The sequence below is a fragment of the Protopterus annectens genome, chromosome 10.part0, assembly GCF_019279795.1.
Source record: "Protopterus annectens isolate FY-2018-M chromosome 10.part0, PAN1.0, whole genome shotgun sequence".
Taxonomy (NCBI): Eukaryota; Metazoa; Chordata; order Ceratodontiformes; family Protopteridae; genus Protopterus; species Protopterus annectens.
In genome coordinates this window covers 782,136,569-782,150,182 of record NC_056744.1, presented here as the reverse complement: position 1 = coordinate 782,150,182, position 13,614 = coordinate 782,136,569, and positions in this window count along the sequence as shown.

Sequence of the window (13,614 nt, the reverse complement as noted above, 5' to 3'; positions counted from 1 at the left end):
TGCTATTGGGTGTCTGTTAAGTAAAGAGCTTTATATTTTTCCAAATATGGTGCAGACTAAGTATGGCAAAATCCTCCCTTGACTTTGTCATGTTCCAATATATCAAACCACACCCTTCCCTTCCCGACACTCCCCCATTATTTTCCAAAGAACAAACCTTGCACTTCTGTCTTTGTTCTTTCCAGCACCTGTTTGATTTAATCCTTCAGAATAGGGCCCCATAAAAGGTGAAATGCTTAGTGTAAGGGGGTTATGCAAATAGTAGATTAGAACATCCTGGTATCGTACCATCCTAACAGCTGTGCAAGTTTTTTTTCAATGCTCTACCCACTTTATTGCCCAATTCTCAATTGTCTCCACCAATTACTGTTAGCCTTTTGGCTGTAACCCCAGTCCTCCCCAGGAAGAGGTGAGCTAGCAAAATTTTGCTCCTCCTTATTAATCTTGGCCAAATACTCAGAGACTGGCTTCATTAAATAGACTCATTGCTAGGGTTACAGTCAGGCCTCCATCCCTCTTCACCACAAAGCTGGTATTTTGATGAGTTATTTCCACTGGAAGGGCATATGAAGAGTATGTTTCTTCAGATAGCCAGGCATGTAAATTCACAGTTATATTTATTCTATATTTCTATCTGGTGTAGCTACAGTCATAAAGAAAGACTACCATTTCTGGCATTCCTAGGAAGACACAATTTTGACTATAAAGAATACATAGGTCCATAGGTCCAGTAAAAAAAGTATGACTTAATGGCCCTCAGGAAGCTTGATGACTGTTATTTTATGTTGAAACATATGTGTACCTATGTACATGAAAGTATGAAATAGTTTTAATGATAGGGAAAGTGTGTTACAAAGGTGGGAAGCAGCATTAAATCTGTTTAACTACTATTATTAAAGCATATCTTCAGGTTGATTGCTTTGTAAGTGTATTCTTTTCTCCATTTATATGCTGCAATCAGACAGTCTGTCAAACCGTGGAAAGCAAGGCATAGATCTGTCCTTAGGAAGCTATATAATGCTGAGAATAGGGACAGGTTTTGAAGCCTGAGTAACCCAGTTTATCAAGGTTGCCTATCCTCATAGTAAGGAGCCACTGAACCCTTTCCAATGAAACCAGGTGCTTGCAGAAGAGACTGAAGATGGTAGCGTTAAACGTTATGACAGGACAAGTGAATGTGGTGCACACTGGTACAATAACCTCCCTAATAAAGTAAGTTATCCCCATGAGAATCATATGGGTCATACTATAAGCATTTCATACCACTGTGATGAGGTATTGATCAAAGTTGAGATACTTATCTGTAATCATATATACATTTTTAATAACAGAATTTGTCTTAGATAGTTGTACCTCAGTGCAGTAGGTAACACCTGTTTTCCAAATGTTTCTATGTTGGTTAGCATTGAATGTCAATTATTTTTAACAGAAACAAATTTTATCTATGGGTTTTTGGAAAATGTTTATGTCTCAGAGGAATAGGGTGATGTTTACTAGTTTCCAATTAAGAAGAAACTTAAAGTAGGCCAAAAGCTATTGTTATCAACCTGTAAATCTAAAAAGAAGTGAAGCAAGAAATGAGCCCTGCAACATCCCTCTGATAATTTCAACACATGGCACGAGTTTACCACCCTCCTTTTTCTCTCCTGGGTTCCACTGGAAAGCCAGTCTCCTATCCAATGGATGACCAATGCATTGACCTCAGGCTCTTTAATTTGTTTTATAATTCCTTCTTAGAGATAGTATAAAAGGCCTTCAGAAGATCAAGGTAGACTGAAAGAAACTTAGTCTTGCATCCACAGCAGCTACAATATCTTCAAAATGGTAACAAAATTTAGTAGGCATAGCCTTCCCTTAAAAATCTGTATTAGAAATAGTTTGGTTAAGAGTAAAGAGACTTCAACATGAGTCACTCAAGAAATGGTACTTGGACAAAAAGACATACAGTCACTGATATCTGGTATGCAGAATATATTACTTAAATAAACAAACTGGATACCAAACTAAAAAGTTTCAAAGAAGAGTCCAGAAAGAAGATGGAACATTTAGAAATTCTTATGAAACAACAAAGTGCACAAATCAGTAGTATGGAAGTAGCTTTAAATGATCATGAATGAAGAATAACTGAAGGTGAGTCTCAGACTGAATTTCTTTTAAAACAAAATAACTATTTCATGGATAAAGGTGATGATTTAGGATACAGACTGAGATGAAATAACAATAGAATTTATGGTATACCTGAAGAGTGAAAACACTAACTGCCACAACAGAAAACCATTAAGATCCACAAGAATAAACAGAGACTGGGAGCTGTATCTAATGTCCACTTTAATGTTTAAAAAGAAAAGAAAACAGATTGAGCGCTCTCGTCTGTTAGGACTTCATCAGAATAGTCAATAACATAGGAATGAAGTTTCAAGTAGCAATCACAAACAATTCAAACCAATTAACTCTTGTTAATTGAATAATTCCAAGACATTAGCCACTTTTAAAGCTCCATACACTCTAATACAAAAGTACAACTGTCAGATTTTGCATAACACAAATTGTTGAGTTAATACATAGTATTGGGTGATAACATTTTAAATAATAAATAATGTAATAGTAAAACAGTTATAATTTATCATAAAAAATCATAGAATGGATATGAAGTGCAAACATATATAACTACTGTATGAAAGTTTAAAAATCTTTACTGAAAAACTCCATCATAAAAAATCGATTTCAAATTAACAATAGTAGTGTACATGTAAGATCACTACATCAAGTAAATCATCAAGTACCATAACCACATATGAATCCATGACAATAAATAAAATAGCTAACTTCAACCGTCCATTATATTTTATGCTAAAAAAATACCAACTTAGTGACAAACAACTATAAGAGAATAATTGAAGGTCCAAGACTTAGATGTAAAAAGCTACTTTTAATCTCAGCAAACTCCCAGTTGAAACCATATCATCGAGGCCATGGCCACTCATAAAATTGAAGATTAACTGCCACCTCAGTTGTTTTAGTTTATGTAAATCCTTCCATGGACCTTCCCTACCATCAAGTCTTAGGCTATCTAAACCAAAGAACTTAAATTTATGTGTGGCATTGCACTTAGTGTGCTTATACAGGACATTTTGCTTGTCGCTTCTACCTATATCATATAACTACTGATATATTCTAGTCCTAAGGGAGTTGTTGGTTTTCCCTATAGAAAAAGATGGACATTTTAAGCACTGTGCCATATACATGACTGCCTTACTACCACAGTTAAAACTGTAGTTTAAATGGAGCAGACCATACCCTGAATATGAAAAACTGAGCCCACTAAGATATTGCTGCATTGATTGCAGTGGCCACATATCCTTACTGAACCATTATTATTCACATCTCTCTGACCTAGTCTCTCTATTAAGATTTTAAAGCATGTGTCCTTTTTGTATACAATTCTAGGAAGACCCCAAAACCATGTAATGGCTCACCTAACCCACAGAATACTGTCCAGTTCTTTACTATGACTGAGTTCAATTAAAAAAGTCTAGACTATAAATGAGGACCATTGCTCTATTAAAGTCACAGTCAGTCCCACTAGTAGTCTTGTTTTTGTTTCTGGTGTCCTGGTTGTGTTGGTTTCCTATAACAGGTCCTATACTACCTTGATGATGTTTCAAAAACATTTCATCTTTAATGGTCTTAATTTTGTGAGGTAACCTTGAACCTTAAACATGTGCTCCAACTTTGTGCTTTCCTGAAGAATATCATCTTCTTGTGACATCATGTGGGACAGTCAAACCATTTGTCCCTTCACTACAGCTCTCTTTTGGTGAAAGGGATACTAACTTGTGTAGTGTAATAAGGAATTATATAATAGGTCAGCTTACAGTATATATTTGATTCAAAACAATGAGCTGGAGGATTCTTGGAAATATGTCCAAATAGTTTGCACTTTCCATAGAATAATTCTCTGTAAACTGTAAAAAAAATCAGTAGTGTTATTAATGCAACCAAAAAATTATTTTAATGATCCTAGGTCCCCTGTCCAAAATAAAACAATGTCACCCAGGAGCCACACATATAAAACCCAGTCATGACTAAATCTAGATTCCCATCTGGCCATCACCAAGTTAGCAAAAGCAGGGGCACATATGGCACCCATTCTGACTCCCATGCTTTGTCTGAACAATTGCCCATTGAAAAAAAAATCAGATTGTTTTTGAGAACTATTTCCATTAAATCCCTCAGTGTTTTAATTTCTTCATGTTGTAATTGGCTTTTACTACAAAGAAAATCATAAAACCAATCCAACCCCAAACTAAGGGGTATTATGGAAAAGAGGTCTTTAACATCAACAATAGCAAAAATCCAGAGTCTGTATACAAATAAGGAATATCAACAATGCCGTTAAGTTTTTGGTCAATGTATCTAGAATAGTGGATGTTTTTGAAAATTTAGCATCCACTATAGGTCGTAAAAGTGGAGCATATATATTCTTATGTACCTTTGGAATTCTGAAGATACTGGGAGTTCTTGGGTCTGTAACATTTAAAAATGTATGTTCAATAGGTAAAATAAGTCCTTGAGTAATGAGGTCATCCAGTGCTACACCAGTCTTATGATATGCTGATATGCTGTTTTCCTCTCATTTACTGAGATCTCCTCATATGAGTCCCCATATAACTCAAACATTTTGTCGATGTAGTCATTTGTATTCATTACCACCAAACCCCCTCCATTATCCGGTTTCATAAGTCTAATATCACCTTTATACATGACATGTTTCAACAAGTTTTCCTCATCTCTACTTAAACTGGTTTTATAATATTTATGACATTTGTTCAGTACCTGCCTAATATCAGCTTCAAATAATTTCTCAAAAATATTGATGGTGGGTTGCATAGAGGGATTAAAAGTACTAGACTTGGAACATCTTAGGTTTTACAAACATTAACAGTTTTCTGAGCGAAGAAGTAGCATAGATTTCATTTTTGAGTAAAGAGTTTAAAATCTAGCATAACATCATCAATCTTCCCTCTTCTCCCTGGGAGAAATGTGAGTCTTTTTCAAAAAACTGAGCCCAGGAACTGTCATTACTGCTACTACCACTGTAACTGAATATTTTAAAACCACATCTATTATCGTATATGACAATCTGTGCCATTTATATTTCTTTTGTACATTCATTCTCCTGCCACTCCTCCATCTGCCCTTCTGGTTCTGGTAGTTCTGCTGTTGTTGATACATCTGGGGTCTGAAGTAGGAGTTCTGTTGTCATTGAAACCCTCTCCCCTGTTTCTTGCATATCCTCTTGGATCGTCTGGGCAAGGGGAGATTTAAAGGGATGTCCCTATTACCCTGTGTGTTGTCCCATTCATTATTGTTAATTTCACTAAAGAATGAATCTAGGTTCCTCACCTGTTCCAACTCCAGGTCAGTCCTATCACCACTTGCATATGGGCTCCAGGTTCTGTTAACAAAGGGTTTTGGATAGGCCGAACCTTGTTCATACACTACTTTGTCTCTAACAAACTTTTATTTTCTTTTATACATTTGCGCTTGTTTCCCACCTTTCCTGTAACTAGTCTAGTCCAGATACAGATTTTCTGTATCCAGGACTATTTGTAAGCTTCTGAGCGGTGCCAAAGTCTGCTCTTCAATTTTTCCTTTAGATCTGCTAGTTCTCCCCTCTCCAGCACTTTTACTAGCTTATTAGTCTAGCACTTTACCAGACTTCTTGTAGCAATTATTGTAGCATACAAAAGTGCTACCAGCACTAAACATTCTACAAGGAAACAGCTCCAGTAGTTATTATTAATGCCCACACCTCCAGGCATGTCTAAAGGTCAGTTCCCTGTGCTTTCTCTTATTAACCTGGTGAACTTGGGCATCCTGAGGAAATGTAGCAACTGCCTCATGTACACTGACAACCCTCTCCTCTTACTTCCCAACACTCAGACTTGCAAGAGATGCACTTATATAATCAAATTGGAAGCCACACAATCTCCAGCTATGACAGGAATTGCTGGTCAAGAGGAAAAGGCCAACACTTGCACCACATCACATAGAACACATAGCCCTCCAGAAGACACACCAGCACTACCTTCACATAAAAACACAAACCACACACCCACCTTCATGGAGGCTCTCAATAAAAATCTACCCAACAGCAGAGACCTCCAAGGCAGAAATGCACTCAACCACCACAGAACAACACTAATCATGACACATATAACTCTCCTAAACAGTGTGCCAATCAATCAAAGCCCCTAAGGAAAAACAGCATGCCCAACACACTAGTCATAGGTGACTCGATAGTGAAGGAAACTGATGTCCCACTCACTAGGTTGAATAAGGGGAAAGTAACAGTCAGCTGCCTGTCAGGTGCCAGGATCCACCACATAATGCACGCACGCATGTTCCTCAACAACAGATACAAATATGACTCTGTCATTGTATATGTGGGTGTGAATGACCTGAGATGTACCTCCTTGGACTGCATGAAAAGAGACATGGAGGAGCTCTCAGATTATGTAACCCAGGTGGGTATGACCCTAGCCCTGAGCAACATCTTACCATCACCTAGAATGATACCACAGTACAAGCAGAAAATGACTGATTTCAACAATTGGCTAAGTTTCTGGTGTCATTCTAAGGGGATCCAGTATCTGTCTGCCTGGGATGATATGATTGACAGACCTCAATGCTTTGCCAGAAATGGACTGCATCAGTCACCCCTGGGCTTCTGAATACTGGCCAAGGCTCTTGCCACTCTTATGGTGCCTTTTTTAGGTGGTGTTCCAAAGACGAAATTACCACCATAATAGCTACAAACAAATGCAATCTGAGGGGCATGCTGCTCAATGCTAGAAGTCTAAATCTCAAAATGCACTTGCTCGAAGCACTCCTTAAAATGGAAAACATCAACATTTGTGCTGTAACAGAGACCTGATTCAAGGCAGCAGAAAGCACCCCTGGACTACCAGGCTATAACTCATTCCACTCCTTTTGGCCCTAGAACTTGGACAGAAGCTCCAAAGGTGGTGGCGTTTCCATATTCATAAAGGATGTGCACACCTCCAGACTGGTAGCCCAACATAATGCATCAGAGATACTTCAGGTGCAGCTAACATTGGGTAAGACAGAGATTCAGGTCATAGCCTGCTATAGGTCCCCAACTATGTCCCAAGGCTCACACTCCATGTTCCTAAGCACCCTGGAGAATATTGGGGTTCAACCTATCACACTTATACTGAGCGACTTCAACTACCCCTCCATTAACTGGGAAAACTACTCATGTACCAGTACACTTGCTCAATATTTCCTGGAATTCATTAATTCCAATGCCCTGGACCAGCTTGTTCTTATCCCCACTAGAGGTAGCAACATCCTTGACCTGGTCATTACTAACATGAGCAACTGTTGCTCTACACCAATAGTGAACTCCTCCCTGGTTAGATCTGACCACAAACTAATCACCTTGGAAAGCCACATCCCTCACCCCCCCCCCCCCAGCAAAGGTAAAACTTCTCCAATGCTAACTTTAGGTTCTTAAAAACAGAGGTGGCTAACTTCACGGCACCCATACAAATGGATAATAGTTGCATGACCGCTGAATCAAACACCAATGCACTATACGAACATGTACACAAATGCATGGCTCTCGCCATACCCAGTAGAACCAAGACACTCTCCATTAAAAAAAGGAAGCCACTCTGGTGGTCCCCTGCCATAAACAAATTCTACAACAGAAGGAGGAAACTGATGTGGAATAAGGTGAAGCCCCAAGACTAGAAAAACTCCCTTATCAACCTCAACAAAAAGTTGAGATCCCTTATCAAAACCTCTAAAGCTAGCTATATAAACAAAATTGCATCAGATAGTAAAGACAACCACAAGGCCTTCTATAGTTATGTAAAGAATCTCCATGGCAATACTCAGATTTGCTCTGAGCTACTGTACAATGGTACCTCCTACATCGAGCCAACAGATATTGCTAATATATTGGTCGACAAATTCAGTGCCAACTTTACCCCCCCCAAAGGACCCATCACAATACTAGTAGATTTCCAGGCACCCAGTATTACTGCTGCACAGGTTAAAACAGCACTGTCCAAGGCCAAGAATACAGCTTCTATGGGATCTGAGAATATCCCTGGCTGTGTTCTACATGAACTACAGAGTGAACTGGCACCTTACCTGTGTGCCCTTTTCAATCACAGCCTCACCTCAGGTTTTGTCCCTATTGAATGGCGCACTGCTACAGTTATCCCTCTCCACAAAGGAGGAGCAATTACAGATCCTGGGAACTATCACCCCATTAGCTTGATGAGTCTGATCTGCAAAGCTATGGAATGCATTATCATGGACCTAATAAACAAGGATATAGGGAATCTCCAAACTCTGGATCTCACACAGTTTGGTTTTGTGAAAGATAGATCATGCCTGCTCAACCTGGTTGACTTTTTTGAGTCAGTCACCAGAGCTGTGGATGAAAGCAAGGTGGTTCATACAGCTTACCTTGACCTGGCCAAGGCCTTTAATACCATTCCCCACTGAGAAATCATAGCAAAACTCACTAAGCTAGGTATTAACCCCTATATCACTAGGTTGGCTGCAAACTGGCTCACAGACAGAACCCACAGTGTGAAAGTAGCTGACTCCAAGTCAGACTGCTGACCAGTCATGAGTGGAGTTCCACAAGGTTCAGTCCTGGGTCCTTTTCTGTTTGGTATCTACTTCTCTGAAGCCGAGGCCAACATGAAGGGACTCTGGCTGACAAAGTTCACAGATGATTCCAAGTTGGGAGCTATTATTAACTCCCCAAGTGATGTTGACATCCTACAGAAAGGCCTCACTGAGAATGACTGGTGTCAGAACTATGGCCTTAAGCTCAATGCCAAAAAATGTATCATCATCCCCTTTGGGAAAAACCTGGTTCCCATGAATTACCACATCGATGGTAGTCCACTGAACACAGAAGGCATTATAAGAGATCTGGGACCACAGTTTGACAGCAACCACTCTTTTGACCACCATATTGCCACTGTGGTCAAAAAGTCCTTCTAGGTGGTACATCACATTACTAAGGGTGTTTCATTCGGGAAAAAAGAGGTCATTATATCCCTTTACTCTTCCCTAGTTAGGCCAATCATCGAGTTCAATGCCCCATTTGGCATGCACCTCACTAGACACCTGCAACAACTGGAGAGGCCACAAAAGTACTTCACAAAGAGGATCCTAGGCCTTAAACACTTGTCCTATATGGACAGATGCAAAAAACTCCAACTATTTTCTGTCTCATATTGCCTACTTAGAGGTGATCTCTGCTTGACTTACAAAGCCATGTCTGACCCAGCTCTGTTTGAAATGCTACATTAAAGAAATCACAATCCCTCCACGCCACATGCTCCAGAAACCTAAACCTCATTACCACAATCAACAGAACATGCTGGAGGGACAGGTTCATAACCCAGAGACTGCTATGGAATAGACTTCCCATACATGTCAAACAGAGCACCTCACTGGCCCTCTTCAAGAGAAATCTTGATGAGTGGATGGGAAATAGAAACTTCACACTGGGATCACTCCAGTGGCTCTACTCGACATAGATCCCTGACAGTACCTGTAAAGTAGGAAAACTCACCATCACATTCAATTATGGTTAAATTCATATCTAGCTTATAAAAAAGATCAACTATTAAAAACAGCATTGTGCAGCCCACCTATTAAAATAAATGAACATGTAGTCAGATTTGACAATGATTATTCCAGTAAAGTAATGAGTAAAAGAAACCCCTGTTTACCATGGATCAAGAAACTTAAAAAGAACAATATTAAAATCACTTTGGTGTTTTTTGTGAAGGTCAAATTACTTCTTTCAGAGCAAATCAAAATATTTAACACACTGGAAGAAGCATCCACTTTTGTAAACAGCAATAAAATCCTTAATAATACTGAAGAAATGCAGTAGAACAGTATATCTCTCAAGACACAGAGTGAATTGAATTCCTGGAAACTGTTTCTAAAATTAAAAAGCTTAAAAACACATGACTTTTATTCTCTGATTGCAGGACTTTTATTTTCTAAAACAACAGATTTGCCCTTTAAGGAAAAGTTTGTTCTGGATTTTAAGCTGTAAGTATGTATTTATATTTTAAGCTAAAATATTTTCATGATGAGGAATATAAATGGTTAGTTTTACTGTTTTACTATATTTTCAGTAAAATACTTAATATATTTCATTTCACTAAACTTAGAAGTATATTTCTAAATGTTACACATATACTTCCTATAAAAGAATGTCATTAAATTATAAGCAAAAAAATTGGTAACTTTAGGATTATATAAGTTAAGATTTTTATTTTATTTGTCCATCTTTGCTTAGTATGCACATTGCTGGGTTAACTGAATGTCAGATCTAAGTAATATGTTAATTAGAAGTGTTAAAGTGCTGGTGATTTTGTTTTTTTCTTTGTTCCTGTGTAGCACATTCCTTTCACAGGTCATTTATGAAGCAAGTAATACTTAGAAAAAGTTTGAGAATAAAAGAATGTTCCATTTATGTTGCACTTCTGCTGGGAAACAAGATTGTTTTGAAGGCCATCCTCAAATGAGGTTGAGCTTCTGGAGAACTGGATCTGAAGCTATGTGAGTTCTAAGCTTATCAAGACATGGAAGAAAAATTTCTCACTTCCATGACCTCAAAATCTGGTTGCTCATTGTTATGTTGTTCTATAGATTTTCTGGGTGATCGAGATAAGGTATCAGCACAATAAAAAGTTTGCCTTTTGTGTAAACAAGATTGAAATTGCACTTCTGCAATTTGAGCATCATGAGTTGGAATCTGACAGGAGCTGTATGCATTGGCTTTTTTAAAATATTGACTAGAGATTGGTAGTCAGTTTTGATCTAGATAGGGCAACCATAAATATAATCATTGAACTTTGAGCATGCAAATACAATTGCCAAAAGTTCTTTCTCAATCTGGGCTTATTGCATCTCAGTTTGGGTAAGAGTTCTTGATGCATAAGCTACTGGTCTACTCTCATGAAGAATGACTGCACCTAGACAAAACTTAGAAGCATCACAGGAAAAAGTAACTGGTTTGTTAACATCATAGTAGGGTAGAGTTGGTGGACTAGCAATTTTCTGTTTCAGGACATCAAATACTCTTTGGTGTTGCTCTGACCATGACCAAATTATATCTTTGCATGTCAGTTCTCTTAGCGGTACTGAAAGTTGGCTCAAATCTGGAATAAACTTGCCTAAATAGTTGACCATGCCGAGAAAACATTGTAAAGCTTGATCATTATCTGGAGCTGGCATCTTGGGAACTGCTGTTAGCTTGGAAGGATCTGGTAGTGAACCTGAACTGGTAAATAAATGACCAACATAAGTAACTTCAGGTACCCTGAATTTGCACTTCTGAGGATTCAGCTTAAGATTCACTTCACATGCTTTTTCCAGAACTTTCTTGAGTTTCTATCATGTTCAACTTCACCAATGCCTCCTACAAGAATATCATCTACTATAATAGCACATGGATAGCCAGAAAAAAATGTGTTCCATCACAAATTGAAAGACTTCACTGGCAGAATTTATTCCAAATGGCATTCTCAGAAATCTACACAAAAAGACCATAAAGGCACCAGAGAGGACTACTATTGTAAAAAACCTTTATACCACTCCACCATGGAATAAGCAGTACTCTTTATTCAACAAATTAAAGCTTAACAGTTTCACTGCATTTTCGTCCCTACATAGCAGGACTTCATCAGATAACAAACCCTACTGTATTATGACCATATATATTCTCTATTAAGCACTAATATACATCATATGCCAATTCACCTTACCAATCTTCAATATACAACATATCACTTATTAAAAATTGAATTAAAATATTTAAGAAGACAGCAAATATAAAAAAATAAGTAAATAAAGGTGAAAAAATGTATTTTAAAAAAAATATATATAAGAAATGTATATAAAAGAATATGTATAACATACACACACACACACACACACACACACACACACACACACACACACACATGCTCACACATGCACACACACACGCACACACACACACACACACACACACACACACACACACACACACACACACACACACACGCACACACACACACACACACACACACACACACACACACACACACACACACACACACTCTAACCTAGTAGGGTACAAAATATATACAATACTGCTATCTTGTGGCAAACATAATTTTTCCTTTAATGGTCCAATCTTCAAACACTCAACCTGTACTAAAACTATTTACAACCCACTCAGGTTGAGTGTTTAAAGATTGGACCATTAAAGGAAAAACTAAGTTTGCCACAAGATGGCAGTATTGTATATATTTTGTACCACACTAGGTTAGAATATGTGTGAGTGTGTGTGTGTGTGTGTGTGTGTGTGTGTGTGTGTGTGTGTGGGTGTGTACGTGTGTGTACTTGTATATGTGTGTGTGTGTGTGTGTGTGTGTGTGTGTGTGTGTGTGCGTCTATACACACACACACATGTATATATATATATATATATATATATATATATATATATATATATATTATACACATTCTTTTATATACATTTCCTATATATATATATATATATATATATATGTTAAATACATTTTTCACCTTTATTCACTTCTTATTTTTATATTTGGTGTCTTATTAAAGAATTTTTTAATTCAATTTTTAATAAATGATATATTGTATACTGAAAATAGGTAAGAAGAGGTGAACTGGCATATGATGTTTATTAGTGGTTAAATGTGTATTTAATTTGATGGGTTTACTAGTCTAATTGAAGGCACTGTTTCCTCCGTTTTGGTTTAATTCTCAGAAATCTGTACCTTCCGAATGGCTAATCATATGTGGTTATCAATGAAGATTTTCGGTCAAGTGAAATTTGCCAACATTAACTGTTTGCATCTAAGACATGAAAAACAGTGGGATTTGGCATAAGGGCAGCAACTTCCTTGACTGTGCGCATAGGATGATGAGGCCTTTTAATGTTGTGTCTTTCGGCTTTTCCCGGCTAGGGGTTGCCACATCGGAACTCCAGTCCGCTAATGATTAGTTGTTGATTTTTACATGCCTAGTTACCAGCTGTGACGCACAACCTTCAATGAAGGTATGCCCATTCACGCATGTCTCCACGCAGAAGACGCTCTAGCTGAGAATCGAACCGGACAGCGTCTGACTGAGAGGTGACAACGCTACCGCAGCACCACCACCGTGATGATGAGGCCTTTTAATGCTTTGTTCAAATCTCTTGGCTCAATACATATTCTGATATCATCTGAGCTTTTCTTATGGGCTACTACCACGATTCTTCTACTGGCCAAATTACTCCTAGCTGCACCATTTTATCTAGCTCAGCCTTGACTCTTTTATGCATAGCTACTGGAACTTTCCGTGCTGGTCTGATAACTGGGCTGACCTCCGGGTCTGTCTTTATGAAGTACACAACTGGCAGTTTGCCTAGTTCGCCTGCCAAAATATCAGCATACTCAGAAAAAATGGTTTGGGTGAAACTTGAGCTGTTGTCATTCAAACTTACATGGCAGACTTGTTTATTAAATGTAAGCAGTC